This window comes from Dinoponera quadriceps, unplaced genomic scaffold, assembly GCF_001313825.1.
Source record: "Dinoponera quadriceps isolate SergipeBrazil2010 unplaced genomic scaffold, ASM131382v1 scaffold321, whole genome shotgun sequence".
NCBI lineage: Eukaryota > Metazoa > Arthropoda > Insecta > Hymenoptera > Formicidae > Dinoponera > Dinoponera quadriceps.
This window is the reverse complement of record NW_014554418.1, coordinates 151660-168514: the sequence shown is the minus strand read 5'-3', so window position 1 is coordinate 168514 and position 16855 is coordinate 151660. Positions and strand designations below refer to the sequence as shown.

Below are 16855 nucleotides of genomic sequence, written 5' to 3'. Positions count from 1 at the left end.
CGTAACCGTGCGTTTTTCGTTCCACATTTTAGGGAATCCCAGTCACGTACGCCGGCTTTACCGGCCAAAAAGGAGATATACGTTTTCCTTTTTTTGCAGCGGTAACTTATTACACCGACCGAGCCTTTAAAGTCCTCTCTAATCGTCGTACCAACGTGCACGGGATTTTTCTTGTTAGCCTACGACCAATAGCGGCCGCTGCTGTGATTCTCTCACTAAAGAGTCAAACGAACTTTTCCTTTCTTGCACGTTCGGTTCGTGAACCTTAATTTCAATCTTCCGCGACAGTTGCGATGATAATCTCGCGCCGGATTAATTTGACTGATCGGTAAAAGTCTCAATAAAATCCGTTTCGTATCGTTCCGTAGATCCTCTTAACGAATTATCCGAGTTCGATAATCCAATCCGCCGTGAAATCGTCGCGCTGACGGGGAGCTCGTGTCAATACAAACCGGCCGACGTATGCAATACTTCTCCAATTTCTGATCTGTTCGAAGGTTCGGCCGAGGAGAGGAGGAGAAGGGAATGAGAGATAAGCCTTAAGTCAATAGGCCTAACTCCAAACTGAATGAGTAATTAATCTCTCTCGATCCTCCTATCTACATAAGCCGAGATTACCGAGTATCTAATGCACGAGACATCGATGAGGCTTAACTGGCCTAAGCCACTACGTACAACAAGACTGCACCTACTTATTCCTCCTGCATGCGTCTATATCCTCATACAGCATATCGTACCGACCGAATGTTGTTTACCTTGCTTGATAGCCTTGAGCCATACTGAGAACGNAAATTTCTGCATATACGAGGCCTGTTAAAAAAGTATCGCGAATTTTGAATTTCCGCGGGTTACGTATATTCAATTTTCGATTTTTTTGTGGCGTTATATTGGTACTCATGTCCCTCACTTATGCCGACAAATTCGGCCATTATGAATATTCAGTTTATCTTTGACAGCTGTTTTGTTTGGACGTGTTTTGGCTCGTCTTCGATTTTTGCCTATTCCAAAAAATGGATCAAAGAATCTAACAAAATTAAGTGCGCGGACGCATTCCGAATGTTGACTGTGGCATATGGTGAAGCTACCTTGGACCGAAGCAACATTTATCGGTGGTACAAAATGTTTTCAGAGGGCCGAGAAGATGTGAACGACGAAGAGCGTGCCGGACGCCCGAGCACGTCAACAACAGACGAAAACATTGATGAAGTGAAGAAAATAGTATTGGCCAATCGTCGAATCACCGTTAGAGAAGTTGCTGAGGACCTAAACATATCGATTGGCTCGTGCCATTCGATTTTTACTAATGATTTGGGCATGAGACGGGTCGCCGCGAAATTCGTACCAACGCCCCTGCTCACACATCGTTGCTTGTGCGCGAATTTTTGGCCAAAAACAACACACTAATGATGCCGCAGCCACCGTATTCCCCAGACCTGGCCCCCTGTGACTTTTTCTTGTTCCCGAAACTGAAGAGGCACATGAAAGGACGACGCTACGCTACGATTGAGGAGATAAAGACGGCATCGAAGGAGGAGCTGAACAAGATCACAAAAAATGATTTTTTGAAGTGCTTCGAGGATTGGAAAAAACGTTGGCACAAGTGTATAATATCTGATGGGGATTACTTTGAAGGAGACAAAATAGATATTCATGAATAAATAAATAATTTTTGGAAAAACACAAAATTCGCGATAGTTTTTGAACAGACCTCGTATACATATTCATACTATATAATCATGGCTGAACAAAGTTCCGAAAATGTATTACAAATACACCATCCGATAAACTTATCGCACAAGATACAATAGGTAGTAGAATCACCGTGCGTAACTCATTTTCCGCGTAATCTGATATTTACATTTTAGACGGCGAACACAAACGGTGTACACGCGTGTGAATACAGATCGCAATCGGTATACTTCTCGTGCGAAAAACTATCTGTAATATAGCCGGGCGTCGTGGAGGAGTTCGCAAAATGAGAAGCATACATTTACATTGCGATTACGATGTACGGCGGGTTGCGCGAGATTACGTGTATTCAAATGGCGTAACGGTATCATACTGGTTTTCCTAGCTTCTCGTCGAGACCTCCTACCTTTACCGAATTAGCGTGCGCACAAATATATAATTATTTCCCGCCTAATTTTTATCCCCCTTCATATTACCGCGCGCGGAGTGATACGCGAGACGTACGTTGGGCGCGGGAGAGAGATTCCGAATACATCGTTACCGTCCCTGCAATATTACGTTTCACCGGGTTATACGACCTATAGAGAGAGAAGTGGGCAAAGGGTTAAACGTGTTATCGCCGCAATTTCCTGCTAGTCATCGCGCCCGGAAAATCAGACGATGAATACGCGCGCGATAATAAAACGCGCGTGCGCGCGTCAAGGACGCCGGCGGTCGTAAAGTGAGCGCGCACTCTCCGCCATGTATTCGCAACAAATAGTCGGCAATCGTAGCGACACCGGTATCGTTTAAACCATAGGCCAACATTCCGCCCTTTCAACCCTTTTGTATCGTAGTGTGTATGTTCGCAGCGGAAAGGCGACGTACGTTTCGCGGCGCTCATTGTTTCCCGTCCATAAATGCCAGCGCGCGATGACGCGCCGTTTCGCACACGCATCGTCCACCATCGCGATTCATTGCGTATCAAACTCTCATTTATTTTTCGCGCATTTTCGCGCGGGGTCACCGTGCGATCGCGCGCGCGCAGACATACCCGCGTGCATTACACGCGTGCACACACGCGCCGACCGTTCACCCTTGTAAATTGCTGTACGGCTGGCAGGCCGCTTCAGTGTGAATCGAAGGCATAAAGTGCGAAATTTACAGTTCGCAGGGGAACACGCTGGTGTGATTCACACTTATCGCGTTTCCGCGTTTCACGCTGGAAAGACATTCGTTTCGAGATTCGGCCGGACGTGTGCGTGACAATATTTTAGTTGACTATCACCGACGCGGACCGAACGGTGCGCGCGCGGAATCTGAAGAATAAATGCGTCGTAACAGCGACGATTCACGTATGCCGAAATGCGAAATACGAGCAGATCGTGTCTAATCTGAGGGGACGCGCGCCACGCCTACGAATCCAAATGTATCTCTTTCGTCGCAGCTCGGGCCGTTATTGTCGCTACCGGCCGGCCGTATCGGCGCGGCCTGTAAATTCCGAGCGCGAGCCCATCTAACTCGCGCGCGCCAGCTGCGTACTCTTAAATCCACGAAAAACCATACGCGGTCGCGAACCGAGGGCTCGCGGGGGGGACGGCGAGGGCGCGAGGGCAGTATTAATTTCCCGGTGGTGATCGTGTGCGGTTGCGCGCCTTCGCTTCGCCATGCGTGAAATTGCAACTGCCACGCCATATCGGGCGTGCGTATTCGGCCGAAATTTTAATTTCGCATTTCCACCTGACGTGACATCGACGGTGTGCGCGCAAAAAGCGGATTGTCGCTTGGCGATTAAGCCGAGAGAGAGAGAGAGACAGAGAGAGAGAGAGAGAGGGAGGTCGCGGCGGGCGGGATTAATGTCCTGCGACTAATTGCGCGCTCTTGCGCCCGGGAGCTTAGACGAGCACAATCCGCCAGCTAGTCTCACCGCTTGTCGGAAGGATCGAGTTCTTCCGCGAGGAGGAATCGACGGAACGCGACGACGCATCATTACGTTGTTCCGTGCGTTCTATCGGATTCCGCGCAGCTTCCTACAGCTTCCTGCGGTATAAAGGCCCTGCGGCGCGCCGCCACAAACGATTCCCCTTTTCGTTGGAGTCCTGCGTCAAGTTACGAAGACGCCTCCCTGTTCGCGGTTGCTCTCTATTCGAGAGCACGTGGAACTAGCATAAGCATCCAACTTGTAACTCGACATGAGATTATATGAGGGTGGTCCCAGAAGTACCCGACCCAACAAAGAAAACACAAAAATTGTGGAAAAAGTGTATTTATTTTTCAACATAATCTCCTTTCAGCTCTATACACTTTTCCCAGTGATGTTCAATAAGTTCGATACCCTTTTTATAATAAGAACTGTCTTGCTCCCCGCTCCCCATCAAGACAATGCACCAGCTCACAAATCCGTTATTGCAATGGCCAAAATTAATGAATTAAAGTTTGAATTGCTACCTCATGCACCCCATTCGCCAGATTTAGCCCCCTCGGATTATTTTCTGTTTCCAAACTTGAAAAAATGGCTCAGTGGTCAAAGATTTTCCAACGATGAAGAAGTGATGTCGGCAGTTAATGGTTATTTTGAGGAGCAAGACAGTTCTTATTATAAAAAGGGTATCGAACTTATTGAACATCGCTGGGAAAAGTGCATAGAGCTGAAAGGAGATTATGTTGAAAAAAAAATACACTTTTTCCAAAATTTTTGTGTTTTCTTTGTTGGGTCGGGTACTTCTGGGACCACCCTCGTACTCGATTTATATGACGGGAGATGTGGCATGATTGATCAATTCATCCGTATGGTTGCGCGTATCACGATCCGAATTTTCTGAATTTTCTTTTCCTCTTGTCTGAAAAAAATTGCTCGGGAATTCCTGTGGGATTAGCGTGATATCTGATCAAGATGCCACGTCTAGACTATTTGGCCTGGATGAGAATGTATATGGACGTTGCTTAAATTATAGGGGTGTCGTTATCTCGGGTCTAGTCTGAATCATCAGAGACACTTTCGAAGGTATCGTCGACTCAGACTGATTGAATTCGGCTCAAGTGCGGTCGCATGTATCGGATCAAATATTTATTAGTCTGTGGTATTTGACAACTTTCTTATATTTCTCATATCCCACTTTCGCTAAATGTATTAGGGTAACTCCGGCATTTACGCCGTCTGGGGATTTACGCCGCAGAAGTCAGGAAAAATAGAAAGAGTGGGAATAATTTACCGCAACCGCACTCTGTTATACGCCTTTATGTTATGTTAATATTGCGTTATGATTTCCACTTTTTATCGTTAATATTAATGAAATCCTCGTGAATTGAATCGATTGAGAAATCATGAATTATAATTGCATTACTTAACACATTAATGCAATCATATATTATGACGTACTTAAAATGATTACTGTAGGGAATGTAAAAGGCTTAATAATTATTTTGCGATACATCATTGTAGAGAGATTAAAAGTTGGAGTGTAGCAAAATACACATATGCTTAACTCTTGTATTCTTTGTTTAGCTTGATGTCTTGTACTGGGTCTATGCATAATTTTGCAGAGAAATTCCGACATATGTTGTTCGCAACTGTTTTTCCGCTCGCACATGCGTCAAATGTATGAAGTATCGTACCTTAAGGGGCCCGAACACTAAAATTTTCAAAAAATCGATTTTTTATTTTTTTGCTAAATCAATAGTTTACACATCGAAGAACATGTATGTAAAGTTTCAAGTAAAAATTCGAACTCTAAGTATTTGAAAAGAGCGTCAGACGCTGACGTGTTGACCGAGTGTTTTTGGGCGTTTCGGAGCGCTGCGCGCGTATGGTAAATATAACCTTAAATTTAGTGAACACAACGTGCTCTTATTTTGTTGACAAAAGTTTTGATTTACGTGTTTTTGAAAGTTAAAAACATTGTGATTGTTTAAATAATGGATAAAAGAGGTAAGAGGCACTCTGCTGAAAAGACGACAAAAATTCGCGCCAAAATCTACGTTTAGTGGAGCCAAAACTGTACAAATTGCAGCTAATATCGCTACTATTAAATTTAATAATGGTCATACGGCTCTTCTCCGTGTGTTAGAACTCATGGGAATTCGCATTGGAATGAATCTCTACGATTATTGCCAAAAAATCGACGAAGAACGCATAAAGTACGCGAATCGTCATACACAGACTAACACGCACGAAGGACGTTTGCATGCCCAGCAAGTACTTCGAAGACAAACTATGGATGACGAAGAGCTGCTATACGGTCCAGGGATAGCAGACTAATAAAATAAAACACGTAAGACCTTTTTTTCTACCTTATTTCATTCGATTTACCCCTTTCAAAACTTAATACGCGTTTTTCTCGAAACCATGTTTTTTGACCGCATTGACAGCATAACTCGAACAGTATTAATCCGATCGACCTGATTCAAAACGGATTTTGTAGAGGAAACGTGTCGCTATGGCATGACGTAACCGTTTTTTGATACTTGCCATACATTTTTTAAAAACAATTTAGTGCAAAAATTTACGCAAAAAAAAATTTTTTTCCTAAAATAGCCGCCATTTTTTTTCTAATCACAATTTTCAAAATCCCCTACGTCGGGCCATAGTAAGTAATATATATTTAAAGAATCTTTTTTGTTTTTTGCCCTAGGACGCTCCGTTTTGCTGGAATGCTGTCAACCACCCAAGGGTCATTTAAAAAAGACGCAATTTTAGATTAGCTGCAGAAAAAACAATGGCCGCCACAAAAAAAAAATTTTTTTTCATATAATTTAAACATTCATAAACATATGTTTAAAGTTACATGTAAATCGGTTAATCCGTTTTTTTTTAATAAATAAAATAAAAACCATATGAAATATCGCCGTTTACAGTGTTCCAGTGTTCGGGCCCCTTAAGTAAAAGCTGAAATTTGTGTCGACCTATTAAAAAAGTTTTCATCGAGATCCGTGACGTATATGAAGTTTAATTATATTTTGAATATGGAAGAAAAAAGCGTGTATTTTCAGTGCATTTCGCTTTTTTATTTCCGAAAAGGCAAATACACGACGTAAACTCACAAAAAGGTATGTGCCGTGTACGGAGAGAATGCTATAAGCGAAATTGTGTGTTGGAAGTGGTTTGCGAAATTTCGTTGCGAAGATTTTGATCTCCAAGGTGCTGCTCGCTCTGGTCGACCAGTCACTATTGATGTCGATCAAATCAAGGTTTTAATCGACTCCGATCGGCATTTGACGACCACAGAGATCGGACATAACCTTAAAATTGACCAATTAACTGCTTCGAGACATTTACGGAAGCTTGGGATGGTAAACAAGCTTGATGTTTGGGTGCCGCACGAACTGAGCGAAGAGAATGTAATGGACCGAATTTCACCTTGCGATTCGCTGCTCAAACGCCATCAAACGAACCATTTTTAAAGCGGATGATCACTGGCAATGAAAAGTGGATTGTCTGACTGACAACAATGTTAGTCGAAAAAAATTATGGTCGAAGCGCGGGGAAGGTGCTCAGACGGTCGCAAAGGCTGGATTACACCCGAAAAGGGTCATGCTCAGTATCTGGTGGAAAGGAAAGGTATTGTTACATCCTGGGTACCTCGGGAACTACGAATTTCTTTTTTTATATATATGATTGGGAAGCAGACGGACATCCGGCAAGCGCTATCGTGAAAGGGATAAGATTACGATGGCTCGCTGTTAAACGCGCCGTGTGGTTCCTAACGTATCTGTCATCTCTTCCGCCTTCACGTAAGACGCATAGTTTTGTTACATCCTGGGTACCCCAGGAGCAACAAATTCCTTTTTTATGATTAGGAAATAGGCGGATTTGGGCAAGCGCTATCATACAAAGGATATAATTATACGCTACCAAATGCGTCATGAGTTTCTCAAAGCATCCGTGATTTTATCCGTTTTCTAATCTTCCATATCCGTTTCCCGTTTTCCACGAAAACTCTTCTCATTGGCGATCGTCATCCGCCACCCCCAAAATCTTCCCTATAAAACCCTTACTCTCTAGTTAGGCAGAGTCAGTCGGTCAATATCAGTCAGTCAGAGTCAGTCGATCAGTCATTTTTCTTTTTCTTCTTCTGCTGAGTATCAACGAACCCATGTTCTACGTACTATTCACTACAGTCGATTCAACTAAATCGTAAGTCTCTATTTAACCCCTTAACGCACAGTTTTTTTTTAGAAAAACCGGCCAAAAAAATCAATTTTTTTTATGTAAAAAAATTTTTTTCTTTGCTTTCACATTGTTATTTTCAATTCTCGATTATATTTGAGTGTGAAAAATTATAACAGCATAAAATACAACGCCGCTCGAATTATCTCGAGTGTGCACAGTTTGGCCTATTTAGCGCGCTCGAATTAACTCGAGCGTACAAGTTAAGGGGTTAAACATGAGACTTTTAATCGTTTCAATTCAATCTCCAATCTCACTTCACTCTTTAAAACACACACAGTTTTGCGGATGTAAGATGTCGGCCCTACGATTCAACCCCTATAACCTGGAGGTGCCAGGTCATTTAAATTTGGGGTTTCCGTACAGAGACCTCCTCCTCCTCCCCCTTCCTTTCACATATGCATGTGGTGCGCACACAGATTGTATACATGCATATGGGACCTAAAGTTTTTAGCGCCGGATCCGAACGGCAGTTTTTAGAGAGGAGTTGGAGGGAAGTTTTCTTGGCATGAGATTACTCTTGGTTGGTTTGCCGGACCACCGAAGAGGAGCTACGAGCGTATGAAAAATTTTCTGGTTCTGCCGGGGGGATCGAACCCGGGAGACCTTTAGCATAGTAGACTAGTGCGCTGTCTACCACGCCACGCTCGCGCTCTTAATTAACTATTAGTTTGAAAGAATTAATAGAATTGTTAATATGGGATACAGGGTTAGCTTGACGGATAGAAAATTTTCAGCGTATGTTTAAAAAGTTTGACAAACTAGTCGATGCGTACATTGACACTATCAAACATATTTGTCATTCCTTATAAAATAATTGATTCGCACTAACAATCGCATTGGCTTTTACGAGGATTGCTAATTATATTTTTGGCCTAATAATGAAAAAACAAATATTTATGATCGAAATTGGTTTTATTGTTTTTCAAAATATTCTCCATGATGATCAATATACTTTTGCATGCGTTTGAACCAATTTTCGAAGCACTTTTTCTACTCCGATTGAGGTAACTGCAAAACATGCGTTTTGAATGCATCAACTGCTTCTTCGGGTGTCGAAAATCATTGACCACGTAATTTATTTTTGATGTGCGGGAACAAAAAAAAGTCATTGGGTGCCAAATCAGCTGTACGGCGGATGACCCATCAATTCGATGTTTTGACCGGTCAAAAATTCCTTTGTTTGACCCGATGTGTGATAGCTTGCATTGTCATGATAAAGAATGATTCGCCTCTTCTTCTGCTTTTCTCGAATTTCTCCGATGTCTTCTGGCAAACAAATGGTCGTGTACCATTCAGAATTGACCTACGGTGATCTAACGCCACTGTCGCCACGTGACCGGTAATGCCGAAGAAACCATTTGCTTCGATGTGCTTCTTCCGCGAACAACTTTTGTTGGATTAAACTCGTCTTGGAAGACCCATACAGTCGATTGCTGTTTTGTTTCGGGCTCATATGCATAGATCCATGATTCGTTACCTGTGTAGATGTTATACACAGCCTTTGATTGAACGTATTTTTTCAACATTTCCTTGCACCAATCAACACGAGTCTTCTTTTGAGCGTTTGTCAGATTATGCGGGATCCAACAAATTTTTTTTACGGATAAATGTTCATGCAATATCTTATTGATGCTTGTCATACTAATGCCCAAAGATGCCTCAATCTCACGGTATATCACATGACGATCTTGCTTTATCAGTTCACGTACAGCATCGATATTTTCTGGCACAACAACCGATTTTGGACGATCTTCACGGAATTCGTCCTGGAGCGAACGTCGGCCACGATTGAATTCGTTATACCAGTTTTTTACAGTGCTGTAGATTGATGCTTTCTCGCTGCATAAAGAATAAAGTTCATCGATTCACTCTTGTCTTGATAACCCACGTCGAAAGTTATGAAAAATAATCGCACAAAAATGTTCACGAGTTAATTCCATTTTTTGCCAGAAATGAATTTTTCAATTCATTCACTGTAAACAACACAAACCGCGCTCAAATGACAGTGTGTTCTTATGTTCTTATGTTCAACAATGTCAAGTTTCCAATGACAACGTCAGGTGGCGCCTGGCAACACTTACTGCTATCAAGGCTAGAAATATAAATAGCTACCTACGTATTGGCATGTTTTTCATATTCCTTGATTATATAATCACACGAAATACTTTAGGTATTTATATTTTNCATTTTGAAAGTAATCTTTCTCGAAGCAGTTCGTATCTACACAAATTCTTTTGTTTGAAATGAACGCTGCACACGTCACCTTTCCAACGATATGTCTTACGGAGATGGCGGTATTAATGACAAAACTTTACGCCGCTTCTAACGCCATCTATTGCACCTCCGCACGAACTTTTGCACTCACCCAATATATATATGCGCACGAGTTAAGCATGGTATCTTTAAAAAAATAAGTTCGTATGTTATCTTCCTAATATGATATTCAGTTAAACTGTCCTTCGACTTTGCTAATGACAGTCGCACGTGGCACGAAGCACGCCGCAGCAAAAAACAGTCGATTAGCAATCAACAGCGGAACAAAAGTTTCATCCTATGTTTAGCATAAGAATGGGATTCCTAACTAATATCGTGGGATAACTTGATTTAAGACAATTTTGTATATCTAGTCAGAACTTACGTTGTATTTGGAAAAATTTTTACTGTCTGTCACACAAGCGTGTGTCGGCAATATCTTTGAAACTTGATATCTAATGGAAGCGAGACCACGATAATCTAAATGTATACAGTTCTCTTGAATATGCGTTAGCTCAGTTTTTTACAAATATATTTGCATCAATAAAGAGAACATAGCTTTAGAGATAAATGCTACGTGTACAAAACAGTTTGAAACGGTTTTTCTGTGTAGTCACCTAAAAGGACCAAAAATGAGTTTTGTAAGTGCTGCTAAATACCTGCATAAGTCGTCACAGTTCGTTAGGAAATGGGTAAAACGACATAAAGAAATAAAAAATGTCGATGACTTTCCAGATCGCGGCTCAAAGTGAAAGATTACCAACAGGAAAGATAAAGTGATTCTTCGATTTCTTGAGAAAAATCTGAATCTTTTTTTACGAGGAGGGCAAGCAGTTTTGGCAAAAAAGGTTTTTGCAAACGTTAGTATAATGACACTGAAATGTCGTTTGGAAGAGCATAATATGGCGTACGATATCCAAACTGTTATTTTTGTTACGTCCTGGAAGAGGATGTACGCAATAAACATCGCATACTCGTGCACTCGCGAGGTCTAAACATACTGACAGGTCTGTAGATCAGGTCAAGGTCCGGAAAGGTCCATTTACTCCGATCGCAGAACGTACGTTAGGTGGTCCTTTATTTAGGTTAAAGAACTTAATCTCTTTATCTGGGATAGGACCATATGAGAGTTTTGAAAGGGGAATTCTGATTGAAAGGAAATGAATGAATACATGTAACAACTTAGTTAAATTTAGGACACTCTGAATAGAACAGTTTATTAATTATACAAATAAAAATGTGGTTCTCACATAGATTAACAATAGTGATAAATTGATGAGAAAAGTCATTGAAAATGATAAAATATTTAAAAGATGAAACGGTTAGCTAAAGTTAAACAATGAGACATATGGTTTAATATTAAACAAACTTTTATAAATCAGCATTATTGGAATAATACAAATAAAAGATAAAGATTAAAAAATGATTAAGTAAAAAGTAATCCGTGTAACTTAATGTAATACAGTCGGATTTAACGTGACAAGATTGTTTAATATATCGGTATGGTGAAAAAAATAACATTATATAATACAAGGAAGATAATAATTACGCAATGTATGTGTGTGTTTAAGGCGTGAAATGGGATTGGAGATTGGATTGAAATTACTAAAAATCATGTTTAAATATGAAATAGAGACTTACAATTTAGGTGGATGGATTGTGGCGAATAGTACGTAGAACATGGGTTCGTTGATCGTGGTGTACCGGATTTCTGAGATCCTTAGGAACGAGGGCTAACTTGAGCTCTCGTCTCGTGGCTCAACTTGTGGACGAATTGGCTGGATGCAGATATACTCGCGACCATTATATCGGAGCATTATGCCGAAGTGTCGAGCTGAGAGGTTTTAACAATTAACATGATCTGCTAAGGAAATACCGTGGAGTATCGTGATAGACTCAGAGAGATTGTTCGATACAAGACTGGTTCCGGCTGGTACAGAGAGTTAGTCAGAAGTAGTGTGTGTCGCGGCGGCAAGAGAGTAGGGTTTTTATAGCGAGAATTTTGAGTAGTGGGAGTAGTAGATGACGATTGCCAATGAGGACAATTTTCGTGGAAAAGAGATGTGGGGGATTGGGAAGTTTCCCAATGCAATTTGTAGAACAGACGGTTTGGAAAACACTTGACATTATCGGGATTTCATAAATAACCTTTGGATCTAAATTTTATCGACGGGCTAACGTTTCCACATCTGATTGACCGCTTAGACTATGTATTTCATAAAGAGCGCACGTGAAGGCGAAAGAGGGATCGCTGTGTTTTGTTTTATGTTATTTGTAAAATAGACGCGTTGGGAAACACGTAACGTATGGTGGCGCGTTATCGTGATCTTATAAATAACCTTTGAATCTAAGTTTTATCGACGGTGCAACGTTTCCATATCAGGTTGGCCTCTTCGGCTATATCGCATTATAGTTTTTATTTCCAGGTATCGCTTGCCCAAATGCGTCTGTTTCCCAATCCATGAAAACAAAGGTTTGTAAGAAAGGGGCAGAAAAAAGGATTCATTGTTTGTAGAGCACGTAGGACGTAACAGTTTCAAGAAAGCATGTCGGATCGTCTGGCATAGGCTCATCAAAATATCCATCGTAACTTGAACAACATAGTGTTCAGTGATGAATCTTTCTTTTGGGCCTGGTGTACTACTAAACATGTTTGGTCTAGCCGTGGACAACCAGTAATAGAAAGGAGCGTAAAACCGACAAAAGTGCATGTATGGGGTTGTTTTAACGTTCGGAGTTTCGGGAATTTGTGCGTCTTCACAGACAATTTGAATGCACAAAAAATATTAAAATTGTATCAAAGGGGACTTCACACATCAGTTAAACGTTAGTTTAGTGAAACTGAAGATGACATGATTTTGTAAGAAGATAACGACCCGAAACGTCAAAGTCGAATCTGTACCAAATGGGTAGCGAAAAATGGCATCATCGTATTGAATTGGCCTTCTTAGTCCCCTGATGCAAATCCGATAGAAAATGTGTGGTACATAATGGAGCACAAACTTAAGGGAAAAACGTATATTAAAATTAAAAACTTTAATAAAACTTATTCGTCAAATATGGAGATTGCTACCTGTCATACGCCGAGAAATTGATAAAAAGTATGACAAGAAGATGCGAAGATGCGAAGGCCCAGGTTTCTACAAAAGGCTGTACCACCAATGGAAGAAGAAGAAGATTAAAGTAAGAGCGTATTAGTATTTTCTATGTACTTTCGATTTATCAAAATATATTTACAAATAAATTTATATTTATTAAGATATCGCCGACGTGCTTTTGTGTGACAGACTGTATGCAAGTATTTTGGCAAGATAAATAAGTTAACATTACTATAAGAATAGAACATAAGCTACTTGATAAAATATAACTTTCTTGTTTTTCTCTGTTTTATAATAATGAATTATATTCGTCTAGTTTTCCCGAATTAAATATTGCACGAACTGTCTCTTTCCTGAAAATAAAAATGCATTATCCGGCGGGTGATTTACTCGTTCACTCTCGCGGGAATTTTGTCGTGACATTTTGTTGAGACGGGAGAAGACATATAGACGTCGGCAATAAAATATTTAATGCGTTAGTAAATACGTAGACCGATCCACGGCCAAAACGTCGAGTAAGAAAGGACGCCGCTATTAATCGCGCCCGCATAGAGGAAAAGTCACGGCGGTGATATCGCGTGGTTTATTTTCACCGCGTATCACAAAACCGCGAATCCTTTGTGAATCACAGGTACGAATGGGCGGAAAGGCTCGGCAGGAAATGAGAGGAGGAGGAGGAGGAGGAGGAGGAGGAAGAGAGTGTAAAGGCGGGAGGACGAACGAACGAGCGGAACCGCTGAATATTCACGTGCGGAGATGAATCGAACGGATTCCCTTGAATATTCAACTGTCTATGGCGATGATAAAAATTATTCCGCGCCGGGGAAGAATCGTATTTCAGAGCTGTCGAGGTACTTTCTCGATACCGCGACGATTTCTCGATGAGCCGACAAGCCCTAGGTAGCTTCTCTAAAATTTACAGAAAATCAATTATCGATTTTTTCAAAGTTAACACGTTTCCCCTTCTTGTTCACCTTTTTGGAAAGGGCGATCGCAGATAGAAGATTATCTCTCGACGCACACGAATTGTTTAATCCGATCGATATAAGATATACCGATAATACCGATCGATATAAGATATTTCATCTTCTAATTTTGTCAGCCGTTTTCAAGACAACATGATACGTGTAGGTTTGAAAATCCACCGTCATTACATGACATTACAGCGAACGATTTGTTGCGAGCGAATCGAAATTTCACGTAAACGTGACTCGTGTTTTCACGAAGGTATTGAAGGATTTATAAAAACCACTCAAAGTCAATGGATTAAATATATAAGTTCCAATACCATGTACACACGGTGTGTCCCGGGGCGATAGAGAAAAGTAATTTTCGTTTCGCACGGGAAGTAGAATGACAGAGCATGTTTGCGATTTTACGTCGGAAGGGGAAAAACCATCGATATGTTTCTCTAGCCGCGGCGCGTATGTATCGGCGGGAATTCATATCGTCAGAAAAGAAAAATATCCCCGTCGCTTCCGCGGTCACGGTTCAAACTGCCGGTTAGAGACGGTCAGCGTCCACCCCGGAAATTCCGGTGTGGGATTCGGCATGAAATTCTGAAAGAGGAACCTTTCAAGCGGCGGCAGTGGTGGCGGATGAATCCTTCGACCTGCTCTCGAGGCTCTGATACTTCGGCATATTACGAGGGGAAATTGTGGAACGTTATTTATGTAAAAGGCGGTAGGTAGCGAAGAATTTCTTAACTTTGCCGGGAGATTCCTTTTCTCCCGCCTTTAGCGAGAGTGGGGCGAGGGTAGGTAGCGAGGGAGATATTACTGTGCAATCTGAAATAGCGGGTACAAGCGCGGGCTATGTTTAGCAAATAGATATTCCCTCGTACAACGCAGAAGGCACGCGGTTTCTACGCATCTCCTCCGGCGTTTAAGTGCCGCATCCATAAACCGCTACGGCATAACTTGGATATTCAATCCCGCGTGTGGAAGAAAGCGGTATGTGAGTGCACGAGAAATGCGCGGAGCCCTGAAATACGCGATTTTCTTGCGAAATCTCAAATGTCGTCGCTGCGCCACAAGCCAATCGGTACACAACGCTTGATACCAGCGCAAACCGTTCGCAGATTCCAGGGCGCGAATAAAAAATCGAGAAACAAATCTAAAAGATCGGAAAATAGTGGAAGAGATAATTCTCAATTTCCGTGGAGGCCTCTCGAAAATTTCAGCCAACGCGAAGTTATTATGTATTCAGCCGGTGTTGTTGCTACTCTGGATAAGGTTTAATTAAAGATACCCTTGAGGGCTACAAGGTTTAGAAGAAAGCTCCGGCGAACAAAAGGACCGAGAGGAGTCGATCGGAACCATCCACTCGTTAGACGAATGCCTCGGGGCTAAGTGGCTCGCTGTTATACCGGAGCTGGCAGTTTTCACTCGCTCGCGACGCTTCTTCATTGTGCGTTAAAAGATCGCTGGTATCTCAAGGCACGAGGCACTTTGCCGCTGATTTTACGACGAAAGCCCCGTTACGCGCGACGCGATGCACATTAAAAAGTAAAATACCGTCTTATACGAGGGTGGTCCCTGAAGTACCCGACCTGACCTAGAAATGGCGGTAGTTATTTGAAAAATATCATTGTATTAGAAAGTATNATAAAGCATATGTTTCAAGTTTGAAGACGCCACGTTGTTTAGTATTTGTTTGGCAGCCATCAATAGTAAACGTTTTCAGTGAATTTGTGAAAATGGAAAAAATTGGTCATCGTTATGTGATACAATACTTTTATTTGAAAGACCTCAGCCCGACCAATATAAAAGCTGAACTGGATTCTACTCTGGGTGAGTCTGCTTCTTCGTTTACAACAGTAAAATATTGGGTAGCAGAGTTTAAACGAGGCCGTACGAGCTGCCAAGACGAGCATCGCAGTGGTCGACCAAATGAGGTGACGACTCCAGAAATGGTGAAGAAAATCCACAAAGCGGTACTGGATGATCGTCGACTGAAAGTGCGCGAGCTAGCAGACATAGTAGGCATTTCAAAAAGTGCGGTACATCGCATATTATCTGAAAATTTGGACATGAGAAAGCTGTGTGCAAGATGGGTGCCGCGTTTGCTCACACTCGAGCAAAAACAGTGTCGTGAAGATGTTTCAATTGAGTGTTTAGCGAAGTTTCACAGCAACAAACGCCCCCTCGGATTATTTTCTGTTCCAAACTTGAAAAAATGGCTCAGTGGTCAAAGATTTTCCAACGAAGAAGAAGTGATGTCGGCAGTTAATGGCTATTTTGAGGAGCAAGACAGTTCTTATCATAAAAAGGGTATCGAACTTATTGAACATCGCTGGGAAAAGTGTATAGAGCTGAAAGGAGATTATGTTGAAAATAAATACATTTTTTTTCAAAATTTTTGTGTTTTCTTTGTTGGGTCGGGTACTTCAGGGACCACCCTCATATACGGCCAGTGTAAAAATCGTCGAGAACAACGACGACGAGCCGACTTTCCTATAAAAGGGACCATTCATATAGCGGCGGAGGAACGCCGGCGTAACGCGTCCGCCGGGGTACAAGGAGGTTCTCGTTTGAACTCGTAAACGACGGCGGGTCAACTGATCCAGGATCACGCGCAAACAACCTAACGGCACGACGTCGTTGGCGATGGCGGGATTATGGGCTCTCTCGGCTATAGGGAAGGACCATACTTGCGGGTCGACGTA

At 41.9% G+C, this 16855-nt stretch overlaps 1 long non-coding RNA gene across 1 annotated transcript; it reads left to right on the top strand.

Annotated features, from left to right (window-relative positions):
• The first annotated feature begins 5834 nt into the window (after nucleotides 1-5834).
• Nucleotides 5835-6404, top strand: LOC106748403. The gene is made up of 2 exons (XR_001374754.1): nucleotides 5835-5939; nucleotides 6300-6404. It is a non-coding gene; the product is annotated as an uncharacterized LOC106748403 (long non-coding RNA).
• The last annotated feature ends 10451 nt before the right edge of the window (nucleotides 6405-16855 follow it).